Source organism: Lontra canadensis, unplaced genomic scaffold (assembly GCF_010015895.1).
Source record: "Lontra canadensis isolate GAN:19392208 unplaced genomic scaffold, GSC_riverotter_1.0 scaffold7, whole genome shotgun sequence".
Lineage (NCBI taxonomy): Eukaryota > Metazoa > Chordata > Mammalia > Carnivora > Mustelidae > Lontra > Lontra canadensis.
The window spans coordinates 26,215,929-26,231,477 of record NW_022631001.1 but is presented as its reverse complement, the minus strand read 5'-3'; the positions used below and the strand labels follow the sequence as shown (position 1 = coordinate 26,231,477).

Below are 15,549 nucleotides of genomic sequence, written 5' to 3'. Positions count from 1 at the left end.
TCAGTCAGTTGAGCAACTGCCTTCAGCTTGGGTCATGATCCTAGGGTCCTGGAATGGAGCCCCAGATAGGGCTTCCTGCTCAGCAGGAAGTCTGGTTCTCCCTGTCCCTCTGCCCCTCCCCCAGCTACTACAGTGCTTTCTCTCTCATAAATAAATCTTAAAAAAAGGGGGGGGGGGACCTGGGTGGCTCAAGGGGTTAAGACTCTGCCTTCGGCACGGGTCACAATCTCAGGGTCCTGGAATCGAGCCCCACATCGGGCTCTCTGCACAGCAGGAAGCCTGCTCCCCACCCCCTACTTGTGATCTCTGTCAAATAAATAAATAAAATCTTAAAAAAAAAAAAAATTCAGGGTGTGTATGGCTGGCTCAGTCAGAAGAGCCTATAACTCTTGATCTCTGGGTTGTGAGTTCGAGCACTATGCTGGGTGCAGAAATAACTAAAAAAATATATAAACTTAAAAAATAAATCAGAGGGTTGCCAGGGGGAGGTGGGTAAGGAGAGGGTGGTTGGGTTATGGACACTGGAGAAGGTATGTGCTATGGTGAGTGCTGTAAAGTGTGTACACCTGGTGATTCACAGACCTGTGCCCCTGGGGCTAATAATACATTATATGTTAATAAAAAAATAAAAATTTATTAATAAATAAATAAAACTCAACAGCTAACTCCATTCAGAATAAAATCCATATCCCTTAACATGACACTTATAGTTAAGATCCAACCATCAAATTTCCTTTCCAGCCTACCTCCAGCTCCTAACTCTAAAATATCTTGTCTCAGGAATACTTCTCCCAAACATGCTCTGTGTATTTGCCCATGTTGTGACCTCCACCAAAATGTTTTTTCTTTTAAACTTACTGAAGGCCTAAATTTACCTTTTATAAGCTGGTTCAAATGCCTTCTCTCTCTTTTTTTTTTTTTTTTAAGATTTTATTTATTTATCTGACAGACAGAGACCCCAAGTATGCAGAGAGGCAGGCAGAGAGAGAGAGAGGAGGAAGCAGGCTCCCCGCTGAGCAGAGAGCCCGATGCGGGGCTTGATCCCAGGATCCTGAGATCACGACCTGAGCCGAAGGCAGAGGCTTAACCCACTGAGCCACCCAGGCGCCCCAAATGCCTTCTCTCTTCAGAAGTTCTTCTTGTTCTCCCATTTTAAAAACAACTGTTCTCTCCTCTACATGTTCCCAGTATTGCCTGTTCCTCTACACACTTTATTCCATTCCTCTTTGGGTCTATGCTAGTCACAAATATGTTTCAGTTGACTATGCTTCTGGAGAGCTGAAACCCCCTCATTCACCTACCAGCTCCATTTTAGCACAAAGCTTGCACACAGTAGGTGCTAAATAATGTTGCCTGACTGAATGTCAACTGGCCCTAATGTAATGAATTCTTTCAGTAACGCAGCCAGTGAAGCCAAAGTGTCAATCCCTCTAATTTAAAGTCACCTACCTAGCATGAGTGACCAACAGAAAATGTCATGGGCCTGCCACTTTAAGGGGACTGGCAAACTGACTGTGTTTACACAATCCTAATTAAAACTAAAGGGCACTGAGGGAAAGAAGAGAAATAGGGAGATTAAGAGGTGTGGATTCTACAGGTCACCTCCTCCTCTGTTTGGAGCCCAAATCTCCCACCCTAGGGCCTAGTGAGCTCACTAATAAGCAGCCTATTCTCTCCTTGGGGTCACTATAGGATCTAAGTGTCAAAAAGCAACTGATTAGGGTACTTTCTCTCCAGCAACTGGCTTTGCTCTTGGTCATTTAACTTCCAATTGTGGTTACCTGGGGCTTTTTCTAAATGAATCTCATTGCCCCAATCATTAAAAGAATCCCTTTAAAGAAAGACTTGAAATTAACCACAGCAGGGAACAAAGTCTCTAAATCTCCTAAATCACAATATCCACACTGTCCATTTGGATGAAATTCACCCCCAACTTCTTCAAACAAAAGGTCCTACCACCAAATGACTTCTATCAGGACCAGCATGTCCTGTGATTGTTTTTCAGGAGAAAGCTCCCAGTGCCTGCTTCCCATTAAACAGCTACTTCATGTTTGATCACTCAGCTATGACTGCCCGTAGAAAGCAAAATCACTGCAACTTAGGGGCTAAAAAGGAATTTCACTCCTACCCCCTAATCTAATAGTCAAGCAACTTAAAACAAGTAGATACTTTCTGACCTCAAATCTCCTTACACATACCTATTTTCAGATCTAGAACTTTTAGTATGTAACTTTTTCAATACCAAAATGAGGAAAACAAGGCCTTGAGTAAGAAAGAATTGCAAATGACCATATAGTGACTTAGTGACATAATCTTTTGACCACATTGCCTAATACCTTATTCTACTGACTAGTCATCAACAAGAACACCATTTCCAGGAACAGATTCCGGGGTACACCAATCAGCCTATTCCAAATGCATTCAAGATAGGCTCTCTGCTTTCCCTCTTTCTATCCCCTCTGCCCATTCTCACCCTTTCTGAAACCCAACTGCTGACCAAAAAAAAAAAAAAGAAGAAGAAGTGACTTGATATATAATTTTTCCCACAAAAAGACGAGCTACCAAACTATCTGGTTGAGCCCCACCATACGATGAGTGCTGGCATGCTGGTGTGCAGTGGGTGCTACAGCCAGAAGAACCTATGACTGAGTTTTCTGGAGATGACTGCTAACAACCCCTCAGCTACGGTGTCCTACAGCAGCACATTCCAATCCTTTTTGGTCCTCAAATCACATTTGTGATTTGGGAGGACTACAATGAGAAAAGCAAATTTTCTCACACTATCTAGTCACCATGGCCTAGAAGCAAGCAAAAATGTACAGTGAGTATAAAGGAAGTGACACCTTTTTAAACAAACATTTCCAAATCTTATTAAATCAAATGAAAACTGTAGTCAAAACAGTCTCTGCAGGAAGTTATTAACTTATTCTAACAATATTACCATCACTCAAAATATTTATAAAACGCTCCTTTGGAAACTGCCTTTAAGGTCTACGCCACATGAAGACACACACAAAAATTAAGTCTTACTGTTTACATGTCATTCTTCACCAAAAAATGTACTGCCTTGTTTCACTCTTTGGCTCACAGTATCTTTTGGCTGTCTCCTAAACCTGAATCCACTAAGCAAGAGTGATGATTTGTTCCTTTGAGGATATTCAAAAGATTGGCTTAGAAACCAAAAATATTCTGAGCATTGGTGGCCTCACCAGAATAAATACGAAGGCTGAGAACACAATTACTCTCAGGACAAACTTACAAATATTAAGTGTCCTGAAACTACAACTAAGGGGACAAGATATATGCAATATATGTCACATATTAATTGTATTACTTTACAATCACACATTATAAAATCATATATTTTGACTCTGGAAGGAATCTTCCAGATCATATAATCCAAACTTTTCATTTTTACGTATGAGATCACTCAGTGCACTGAGGTTAGGCAATTTGTCTCTGGTAACATAACTGGTTAGCAACAGTCAGGACTAGAAACCCAGTCACCCTAACTTTTAGCATAATCCATAAATATATACTAATCTATACTCCTCCCCCTTCTGTGTTCCTCACTACTGTCTTTTATTTTATTTTATTTATTTATTTTTACTGCTGTCTTTTAAAGTGAAAGGAAATAACTTGGGACACACAAGTATATCACAATGGTTCTGAAACCAGTAGCTGAGAAATGATGGCTTAAGACCAGGATATCTTGGGATGCCTGGGTGGCTCAGTCAGTTAAGCCTCCACCTTCAGCTCAGGTCATGAACCCAGGGTCCTTGGATCCACATCCAAGGATCCACATCCTTGGATCCACATCCCAAGCAAGCAGGGAGCTTGCTTCTCCCTCTGCCTGCTGCTCCCCCTGCTTGTGCTGTTTGTCTCTCTGACAAATAAAAAAAAAAAAACTTGCAAAAAAAAAAAAAAAAAAAAGACCAGGATAGCTCTCTGTAATCGCCCCTAAGGGTATGAGCCATTGTTCAGTATGTAGCTAACAAGAGTTCTGGATAATCTACCTCAGAGCAGGGGTCAATGAAAACCTCTGGACATCTCCCCCCTCACCCCACAAATACACACATTAAAAATATGTCTGTTGAACCTCTCTTCCTGCCTCCTGCAGTAAGCCATGTGCTTCAAGTAACTGAAAGAACATTACTATGAAGAACATGAATCAGGGAAAAAGTAGTAAAGCTTCTATTCAGGAAAAAGCTGATCTATGAAAAACCAGAGAGGGCAGGAACCATCTTGAACTTACCTCCTCGGAGACAGCTTCCTCAGGCCTGGATAAGAGATCCCTGGCAGTCTGACTTAGAATTAGCATCTAGCCAGGGAAGAGGCAAAGGGACAGGAATGCTTGTTCATTCTCCCATCCCACCCACTGTTGGTCAGCTCAGCCTCATATCATCCTGGGCAGCTCCAGGGTTCTAGAGATCAGACAGCAACCGGAAGGGAAGCCACACAGCCTAGGTCATCGGGGTGAGTCAGTCGCAGAGCAGGAAGAGTCACTGGAGCAGAAATTCTGGCCTCCTGTGGCAAGATTGCCAAACTAAACCACACCACAGCACACCACACCCCCACTCCCTTTGGTCAGCACTGGGAAGGCTCTGCTCTAGTAGGATTCTGGTCTCCAAACCAGAAAAGGTCCTTTCTCGGGAGGCTCCATACCATGCTCATATCCAAGTGTTTCTCCTACTCTCTGCCTAAAGCATCATACCTAAATTATCTGGCTTAATTTTTTAAATCCTCCATTATATGGCCTTAAGTCATTTATTCAACCTATTTCCCACTATTCCAGTGTATACTCTGAACTTATCAAGCCAGTCTTCCCACTTCTCTCTGCATTAGCCTCTCTCATTTCCATGCCTTCAGTTATCCAGCAGTGGTAAGTTCAAATACCTTCAGGAGTCAGACAGGTAAAAGAAATGGATTCTCCAGTGGAACATATGGCAAAAGCCCAAGTGTTATCCCCATCTAAAAGCATTCAAATATTTTAATTCAAATATTTATGCAATACTTCACCTTGAGCATTACAATGACCTCTTAGATGGTTATTAATATTCTTTCTAGCTTGCAAGTAAAGAAGCTTTCCCAAGGTTAGGCAGCTGGCAAAATGCTGGGCATCATCTCTGAATCGAAAGCAAGAGCTCTAAAGTATGAGGATTCCCAATAGTACAAATACCACAGAAGATACAGAGCTCTAAAACTGTGAAGAGGAGGGGTGCTAGGCTGGCTCAGTCAGTTACATGTCTGACTCTTGATTTTGGCTCAGGTCATGATCCCTCGTGAGACTGAGCCCCACATCAGGCTCCACCCTCAGCATGGAGTCAGCTTGGGATTCCCTCTCTTCTTCTGGCCCTCCCCCTAACTTGCACTCTCAATATCTTGCTCTCTAAAATAAATCAAACCTTTAAAAAATACATAAATAGGGGCGCCTGGGTGGCTCAGTGGGTTAAAGCCCCTACCTTGGGCTCTGGTCATAATCCCAGGGTCCTGGGATCGAGCCCCGCATCGGGCTCTCTGCTCAGCAGGGAGCCTGCTTCTTCCTCTCTCTCTGCCTGCCTCTCTGCCTACTTGTGATCTCTGTCAAATAAATAAATAAAATCTAAAAAAATTAAAAAATTAAAAAACATATAAAAATAAAAAATTCATAAATAGGGGCACCTGGGTGGCTCAGAGGCTTAAGCCTCTGCCTTGAGCTCAGGTCATGGTCACAGGGTCCTGGGATCAAGCCCTGCATTGGGCTCTCTGCTCAGCAGGGAGCTTGCTTCCCCCTCTCTCTGCCTGCCTCTCAGCCTACTTGTTATTTCTCTGTGTCAAATAAATAAATAAAATCTTTTTAAAAAATACATAAAAACTCTGAAGAGGAAATTCATTTTCATGATATACAACCTTAATAGTGGGATAGGAAACCCAAATAGCAGCTTATCTAACCATACTCCAATTACCTCAAACTCTAACCACGTTCCTGCCAAAGTCCTTCCTAGTTATTCCAGGTCCTGCTGAGTTCCCTCTTCTCTCAGTTCCCGTTGGGCTTAAAGACTACACAATCGTGTGCCAAATTATATATGGTCATGCAAAACTGAATACTGAGTCCATGTGTTAGTCTCTAATTCACTAATCACACTACTGCATTAACCTACATAGTTCTACTAAAAATCTTAACCTGAATCTAATCAGGAGAAAACAATCATACAAATCCAAATTAAGAAATATTCTGGGGGCACCTGAGTGGCTCAGTTGTTTAGGCATTTGGCTCTTGGTTTAGGCTCAGGTCATGATCTCAAAGTTGGGGGATCAAGCCCAACATTGGGATCTGCACTCAGCATGGAGTCTGCTTTGGATTCTCTCTCTGTCAAATAAATAAATAAAATCTTTAAAAAATATATATTCTGCAGGAGCCTGGGTGGCTCAGTGGGTTAAGCCTCTGCCTTCGGCTCAGGTCATGATCTCAGGGTCCTGGGATCAAGTCCCGCATCGGGCTCTCTGCTCAACAGGGAGCCTGCTTCCTCCTCTCTCTCTCTCTCTGCCTGCCTTTCTGCCTACTTGTGATCTCTCTCTGTCAAATAAATAAATAAAATCTTAAAAAAAAAAGTGTTAAAAAAAATATATATATTCCGCAAAAGTATAACCTAAATTCTTCAAGGATGTCAATACTATGATAGAAAAAAAATTTAAGATTAAGAGATTAGAGAACTGTTCAACGGGCATGACAAAATCATGGCAACTAAATGTAAGCATGATCCTTCAATGAAGATTGATTTGAAAAAAGTCTATAAAGGACATCACTGGGAAAATTTGTGAAGTCTGAACAAGCACTATACATTGAATGTACTGAATCAATATTAAATTTCCTAAGGGCTAACTGTATTGTGGAAGACAGTCTTGTTTTTAAGAAACACTGCTGAAATATTTCGAATGAAGTAACATGATGTTCACATGTAATAGTCAAAAGTGTCAGAAAATGAAGGATAGAGACAAATGCAGCAAAGTGTTCACAATTGGTGAATCTAGGTGAACAGTGTATTTTTTATATTTTTCTTATAAAGTATCTATAGATTTGAACTTATACAAGAGTATATAAATATTTATTATTCCTATAAAGAATCTGTAGGTTTGAACAGCTGGTGAGGAAGAAATTACTGTATTACACCCTTCTTTGTATACTCAGCTCTTTGAGAGATAAAAGAAGCACTCATTACTTATTTGCTCACTACCTAAGGCAACTGAGCTTTGGAGGTCAGCAGCCAACCAGAGTCAACTTTGCAATAGTTCATAAGGGGTACAGAGGCAAACTCTAAGGGAACAAGAGTTTTCCCTCAAACTCACACCATCACACCACAGGAAGGATAGAAAAGGAGGTAATAAAAGCTATTATTACCTCACCCTTCACTGAGGCCATCCAGCAGTCAGAGACACTTGACAAAAGCCCACTTACAGGGCAGAATACAGTTACTACCCATACAAAGGACCAAGAGCTAGGGTCACATTGCATCCACAGGGCACCAAAAACTTGACAGTGTGCAAAACAAGTGTCTCTGGCCAGTCACAGGAAGGCACCCAAGTGGTCAAATAAATACACCTGAAGTCTTTACTCCTCGCCATATAAAACAGTCCTCAGATGCAGTAAGGCAGAAGAAATCTGCAAGGCTGAATCACTGGCATTTCCTGCACTGGCTTCAAAGAAATCAGCCCTTAAATAGGACAGAAAGGGCAGCTGACACAGCTGTTAACAGAGGCTTCAACCCAGGAGCATGCTGTGCAATATGCTCTCTTTCCCTTCTACAGCCACCAGATCATTTTACTTCTGCCTAGTGGTCCCTTATTAGGGTGACTGACTGCCCAATGGCCAACCCTTAACCTTGACGCTCTCTTCCTCTCACTGACAGCCAAGATTTTGCCCTTTCCAGATAGCTCCTCCACTAATTTAGCAGAAAGAATAATCAAAACTATTCCCTCCCAAACTTCCATCAACTGAAGGCCTGTAGCGGTATAACATAGAGCTTGCTTCTCAAACCTACCATCTTTAGCATTTTTACCAAAGACAGAGTGAAAACATATAAAGCCTGCTTGTCAACTTTGGAATTATAAACTATGAAGGACAGAAAATACAGTATTTTTAGATTTGTTCTGGCAAAGATCTCAACACCAAAAGCAACCTTTCGTTACTAAAGCAAGCTCATACCAAGCTTTGTAACCAAGCTTTCATTACCAAAAGCAACACAATACAATTTAATGAGATTAAATATAAAGACTTGCATTCACAGTAAAAGAAATCAGCCAAACTAGTACAAGATGGTAGAGACCTGGTACAGCAGTTCATATTTAAAAGGCTGCCTTTGGGGTAGGGGAGGTAGCAGGCTGCCTCTAGTGGGAGGTGGAGGAGAGGCTGTTATGCTCTCAATGAACCGTGAATGTAACAGAGCTACAGAAAACACAATACAGGCTTGGGTTGTGTGACAACTCTGTGCTCCACCTTTTAAAGAGCAAAGTCAGAGTATATGCAGTGAAGAATAACAACAACTGTGGTGAAAGGTCTAAAAGTCATGTTGTAGCAAATGTGAGGGAAAAGCTACAGAAGTTTAGCAGTGAAAACGTGAAAACTTTTTTCAAATATATGCATGCTTGTCATGCAGGTGGAGAAAAAAACCTGTGTTCTCTTGCAAGAAGACGAAACCAGAACTACTGAGCAGAAATTATAGGAAGATAGATTTGGGTTGGACATGGGGAAAGACTTTCAGCATAATTAAGAAATTAAGAATGGGGGGCACCTGGGTGGCTCAGTGGGTTAAGCCTCTGCTTTCAGCTCAGGTCGTGATCTCAGGGTCCTGGGATGGAGCCCCGCATCCATCGGGCTCTCTGCTCAGCAGGAAGCCTGCTTCCCCCTCTCTGCCTGCTTCTCTGCCTACTCGTGATCTCTCTCTGTCAAAATAAATTAAAAAAATAAATAAATAAATAAAAGAAATTAAGAATGGGGATTATAAAGACAACTATCATATGATCTCCCTAATATGAGGAAGTGGAGATGCAGCGTGGGGGGTTTGGGGGGTAGGAAAAGAATAAATGAAACAATATGGTATCGGGAGGGAGACAAACCATAAGACACTCTTAATCTCACAAAACAAACTGAGGGTTGCCGGAGAGAGGGGGGGTAGGGAGAGGGTGGTGGGGTTATGGACACTGGGGAAGGTATGTGCTATGGTGAGTGAAGTGTGTAAACCTGGCGATTCACAGACCTGTGCCCCTGGGGCTAATAATACATTATGTGTTAATAAAAAATAAAAAAATTAATAACAATAAAATAAAATGAATGGGGGTTATAGAACCCAGAACGCTTGGATCAGAACACCAACTCCACTACTTACAAACTGTATTACTTTGAGTAGATTACTTGACTTATTTGTGGCTCAGTTTATTTGCCTGTTAAAGGAACAGTAATAATGGTAGTATTTACCTTAAAGAACTTTGGGAAGCAGTTCATGCAAGGTGCTTAGAATAGTGCCTGGCTCAGAGTATATACTGAGAAAAAGAAAAAGAAAAAGAAAAAGAAAAAGAAAAAGAAAAAGAAAAAGAAAAAGAAAAAGAAAAAGAAAAAGAAAAAAGAACGTAGCTATTGCTGTGACTGTTGATATGACAAATCAGATAACCTGAAAATCTTCCTACTAAATACACCTGGAAATGGTTGGGTTAATACAATAAACGTCCTTTTAGATTATGCCAGTTATCGTCTCTCCGCTCCACCTACCCTGTTAACTCTGCTCTGTGACATTGGGGCTTGGACTCTGCCAACCCCATTTCACCTTTGCCAGCTGGCTCACAGTTAGGCTCTGTCAATAGGAGGTGCTAAAGGGAAAATGGAAAGCAGGAACTTCTTCCTATAGCGTGCTGTTTCTTGACAACAGCAGTTGGTTCCTTCCCACATCTTTCTGAACTCCCAAAACCAGCCTCATGGCACCCCTCCGAGGCAACAGCACCAGCTGGGCAGAGCTCAAGCAAACCTGGCTCCTCCAGGCCCTTCACGGGAGCACCTGAGAAACCAGCAGCACCAGGCAACACCCTGTCTGCAGAGAATCAGGGCGTAGTCCTCCAGATCCCTTCAGACTTCTATGCTCTGATTCCAACTGTTCCTCTCTTTGTTTCTGTCTTAGATGAGGTAGCTGTTTAATGCAGTTACTACATCAAACTCAACTTTAAGATTCCCTTTTGCTTGTTCAGCCCTCCCACAAAGGTTTAAACTAATTCCATTTACTGAGTTCACTCTTAAAATAGCTATGTGTGGTTTCTACTTTCCTGCTTGGATCCTAACTGACACACAGATACACTGACCTCACGAGAAAGTAAGGGAAATTCCAGGAACACTGTGACCTGACAGCATAGCTGTGCTAGCCGTGTAAAGAATTTATAACCTCCTCATTGTCCAAGAGACAGATTTTGAGCCTACTAAGAATAACTGATATCCTTGTATTAAGGCTGAGGCAGTCAATAAAAAGACCAGGAAAAAAAAAATCTGTCCACAGGGAAATAGGGAAGCTTATCTTGCTCACCTAGTGAAGTAGGACGAAAAACCCTCCTAGGAATTCAAAACCATAGTTGTTTGGTGGCCTAAGCTTGTGGCCTGGAAATCTGTATTACATACATTGGTCCCAGGCTGGGAATAGCCTTGAGTGTCCAACAGAAGCAATAACAAAGTTCTCCAGGAGATACAATGAATGGCCAATAAATATGTGAAAAAATGTTCACCATCATCGGTTAACAGGAAAATGCAAATTAAAACCACAATGAGATACTACTACACCTCCATGAGAACAGCATATATTAAAAGGCCAACAATACCAAGTTTGGGTAAGAATATGAAGCTGGGGGCTCCTGGGTGGCTCATTCAGTTTAGCATCTGTATCAGGTCATGATCTCAGGGTGGTGATATCCAGCCCTGCACTTGCTAAATCGGCTTGAGATTTTTCTTCCCCTCTCCCTTTGCCCCTCTCCCTGCTCAAGCATGATCACGTGCACGCACACGCTCTCTCTCAATAAATATTTAAATAAATACAATCTTAAAAAAAAAAGGGAATATGAAGCAAATGGAGCTCTCACATGCTACTAAAATGGTACCATCACTTTGGAAAACTGGCAATTTCTTAAAAAGTTAAATACAACTGCCATGCAACCCAGTCATTCCACTCTGAAAAGAAAAAAATATACAAATGCTCAAAGATTTGTACATGATTGCTCATAGCAATTTAATCACAATAGCTAAAAACTGGAAACAAACCAAAAGTCCAACAACAGAGAATAATAAAATTACATGATATAACCATACAACAGAACACTATGTAGCAACAGAAAGCCACAAATTACTGATGTATGCAACTAAATGGATAAATCTCATATGTATTATGCTATGTGAAAGAAACTAGGCCCAAGAATATGCACTATATGATTTAACTTACATGAAATTCTAGGAAATGCAAATTAACAATAGTTCCTGAGAGGGGCACCTGGGTGGCTCATTCGTTAAGCACCTGACTTTGGCTCAGGTCAGGATCCCAGAGTCTCAAGATGGAGCCCCATGTCGGGTTCCCTGCTCAGCATGGAGTCTGCTTCTTCCTCTCCTTCTGCCCCTCCCCCTACTCCTTCTCTCTCTCAAATAAAATCTCAAAAAAAAAAAAAAAAAAGTTCCTGAGCCAAGGTGAAGGGAAATATGGACTGCAAAGAAACATACAGAAACTCTGGGGAGTGATAGAGCAGCTCTGTATTTTGATTGTGGCAGCTTTTTATAGGTATATACATCTGTCAAAACACTTTTTACTTTAAACATAGCTTATTGTACATAAATTATGCCTAAGCTAAGTTGACTTAAAAGAAAATTGTGATCTGTCAAATAAATAAAATCTTAAAAAAAAAAAAAAGAAAATTGGCAAAAAAAGAAAGAAACAAAGAAAATAAACTGCTCTTGGTAGAACTGACCTCGACCCAAGCTACATAGGACTACCACAGACAACGCCCCTTTGAATGTGACCTTACAATCCAAAACTACTACCTACCTGCGGAAAATATTCATTATGGGCAAGAGTCAGTTAAAACAAATCCTTAAAACTTCAGAAAAACATGATAGAGACTATAAGTTTATTTAAAATTATTATATGAGTTGAGGGGCGCCTGGGTGGCTCAGTGGGTTAAAGCCTCTGCCTTCGGCTCAGGTCATGATCCCAGGGTCCTGGGATGGAGCCCTGCATCGGGCTCTCTGCTCCGCGGGGAGCCTGCTTCCTCCTCTCTCTCTGCCTGCCTCTCTGCCTACTTGTGATCTCTTTCTGTCAAATAAATAAATAAAATCTTAAAAATAAATAAATAAATAAAATAAAATTACTATATACGAGTTGAAAACATGAGATAAAAACAAGATACCATGGAAAACAAAGAAGCATATTTAACAGTGAACTAGATAGTACTTCTAAAAATGAAAAAGCTAATGAAGATAAGAACTCAGGGCACCTGGGTGGCTCAGTCAGCTCAGCAACTAACTGGCTCTCAGCTCAGGTCTTGATCTCAGGGTCATGAGATTGAGCTCTCATCAAGCTCTGCACTGGGCATGGAGCCTACTTAAGATTCTCTCTCCCCCTCTCCCTCTGCCCCTCCAGCCCTTAAACACACACACACACACACATACACAAAGTAAATTAGTTCTAGCTGAAAAGTAAATTAGTAGGCTAGGAGATAGATTTAAAGAAATTACCAGGGGCGCCTGGGTGGCTCAGTGGGTTAAAGCCTCTGCCTTCAGCTCGGGTCATGATCCCAGGGTCCTAGGATCGAGCCCCGAATAGGGCTCTCTGCTCAGCAGGGAACCTGCTTCCTCCCTTCTCACTCTCTGCCTGCCTCTCTGCCTGCCTCTCTGCCTACTTGTGATCTGTCAAATAAATAAATAAAATCTTTAAAATAAATAAATAAAAAGGGAATGACTACCAACTTTTTACAAAATTTATGCAAGGTATGAAATCTCAGATTGAGGAACCACTATAAGTTCCCAGTAGGATACAATTAAATCCACAGCATGTAATGAAACTGCAGAGCACAAACAATAAGATCTTTAAAACTACCAGAGAAGGGGCGCCTGGGTGGCTCAGTCATTAAGCGTCTGCCTTCGGCTCAGGTCATGATCCCAGGATCCTGGGATGGAGCCCTGCATCAGGCTCCCTGCTCAGAGGGAAGACTGCTTCTCCCTCTCCCACTCCCCCTGCTTGTGTTCCCTCTCTCACTGACTCTCTCTTGTCAAATTAAAAACAAAACAAAACAAACAAAAAAACCAACTTTAAAAACTACCAGAGAAAAATAAAAATGCAGGTTACCTGCAACAAAATGATAGTTAAATTGTGAGCACAGTTCTCAAAAGTAACAACAAAAAGCCAGAATTTCAGTAAAATAACATATTCAAGGTGCTGAGAAAATAATTGGAAGCTTAGTACCCAGCTAAACTATCAAGACTGAAGAGAAAAAAAAAAGATGTTTCCACAGAGTGTTTAACACTAACTGACCCCTCACTGAAGAAAACATCTGAAGGATATATTCATCTATTTAACACAAAAGGAATAAAATGCAAGAAAGAATGGTGAAAAAACAAACAGTAAGCATAGAAGGATAAAATGAAAATAATCACTGACAGCACAAAACACAATACTGTTAGAATACAATAACAATTATTATTACTTAGAATTGTTCAATATTGAAATGGACTGCCTTTGGGAGTGGTCCCATCTTTGGAAGTGCTTATTTTGAGTTCAGACAACACCTTTTGATATGTTCAGTATAACAGTGGGTAAGAGGCTGAAATAAATGACCCCCAACATACTTACTGACCATCGGGTGTTATCAATCAGACACAGCTGTCAACATATTCTCCAATCAGCCCTGTTTAGCCACCTGTGGCAGGGCTTTTCACCATCCTAACAGTCCTAGAACTCAACCACTAGTTCAAGGCATTCTTCTCACTCTCATATTCCATAAATAAAAGAGAATATTCTAAATAGAAATGTTTTTATATGAGCTTTCAGGTAAGATCTCCTAGCTTTGGGGGAGCATCATTAGTCATCATTTGCTTGAACTTGGGCCAAGAAAAGAGTACTTTGGAAGCTTTTACATAGAATTATGTGCTTCTTCCTCTACAAGGAGAACCATTCAGGAACAGAGAGGGAGGGAACACATACTCATCCCTGCTGATGGAATGCTGCTACCTCACTTGGTCTGAATGTTCCCTCTGGGCTCCCATATATTCACAGCAGTAAAGATCTTCACAAGGTAGCCCTAATCCCCTTATCATCAAGGTTTCTGCCCATCATAGAGTAACAGTTTCAAGAACTTTGGAAATATGGGACCAGGAAACAGACACTAGAGAGAGGGAAACACGGATTAAAGGGAGTAACTCTCACAGTTTTAGAAGGCAGTTCCATTCCAGGCAAAAAGATAGAATACAGAGGTTCAAAAGCCATTAAATGGAGATGGGCTCCTATTTCTTTTCAGTCCATGAAAGCTCATTCATTTCAAAGCATACATTAAGAGCCAGGACATGTTTCACTCATACCTACCTAGGCGTCAGGATAGGGGACAAAAGACACTGTCTATCTAGAAGGACAAACATGCAGACACTCTTCCCATACCAGATGAGCAGCACTCCCCTGGGGCGTAAGCAAGAGAGGACACCCAGAGGAGGCAGCATGAAGCCAGTTACGCTCTTTCCCACCCACAACCTTCACACAGTAACTTACAGTCATGTATTTGTACACTCCAAGATGCTTCCATGAAACAACTTAACTGATTTGACCCTCAGAAACACCCCAAAAAGTAGGTAAGGCAGGTAAGTTATTGTTAACGTATGCGAAGCGAGGCTCAAAATAAATCAGGTGACCCGTCCAAGAAAACGCGCACCCCTTAACCCCCACTCCTTATTTAACCCAACCATGCACTAGCTAAGTAATCCTCACCAAGTAAACATTATAAAATACCTCCGCTTCCCTATCTGGAATAAAGGATAATAGGACAATTAGGAATTTTAAAAAATGATCCACGTCAAGGGTGTGGTACAATGCCTGAAACGTAGCGGGTGCTACGTTTACTACTAGTATTACTACTGCTATTGTTAACAATAGGCGGAGACTTCCCTGGGACCTCTGGGTCACAAGCATTTCACGAACACGCACTAGCCGCCCCCTTCCCTCCCCGCGCCCGGGTGGTAGACAGAATTCCACAGACACGCCCCCAAACAGACCCTCCCCCTAGGCACGCCGGCACCTCCCCCACACCGGACATGACCCCTCCTCACAAACCTTACCCCCGATAGATTCTCCCCAGTCAGAGTAGGTTATGAAGGAGGCCTTCCGCTCGCACCCGCCTCTCCAGCACCCCCTTTAGGCCCCGGCATACCTGCGGGCGCCCGGACTGAACGCCAGCCGCAGGCCCGCGCCGGTTACCTGGCCGCGCGCTCCCGCTCCGCCTCACGCTTCCACAGGATCGGGTTTGTCGCGGGCTCGCGCCAGCGCTGTGAGCGCACAATTAGTTTAAACTATG

At 42.0% G+C, this 15,549-nt stretch overlaps 1 protein-coding gene across 2 annotated transcripts in view; it reads right to left on the bottom strand.

The window, feature by feature from the left end:
* Nucleotides 1–15,545, bottom strand: part of NUMA1 (nuclear mitotic apparatus protein 1) — a 74,623-nt gene extending 59,078 nt beyond the window's left edge. Inside the window, exon 1 of one of the 2 annotated variants that reach the window (XM_032853190.1) lies at nucleotides 15,453–15,545. The gene's annotated coding sequence lies outside the window, so the exon portion shown is untranslated. Of the gene's footprint in view, nucleotides 1–15,313; nucleotides 15,401–15,452 lie in introns of those variants that run through there. The other variant, XM_032853191.1, reaches the window with a different exon arrangement.
* Nucleotides 15,546–15,549: the final 4 nt, after the last annotated feature.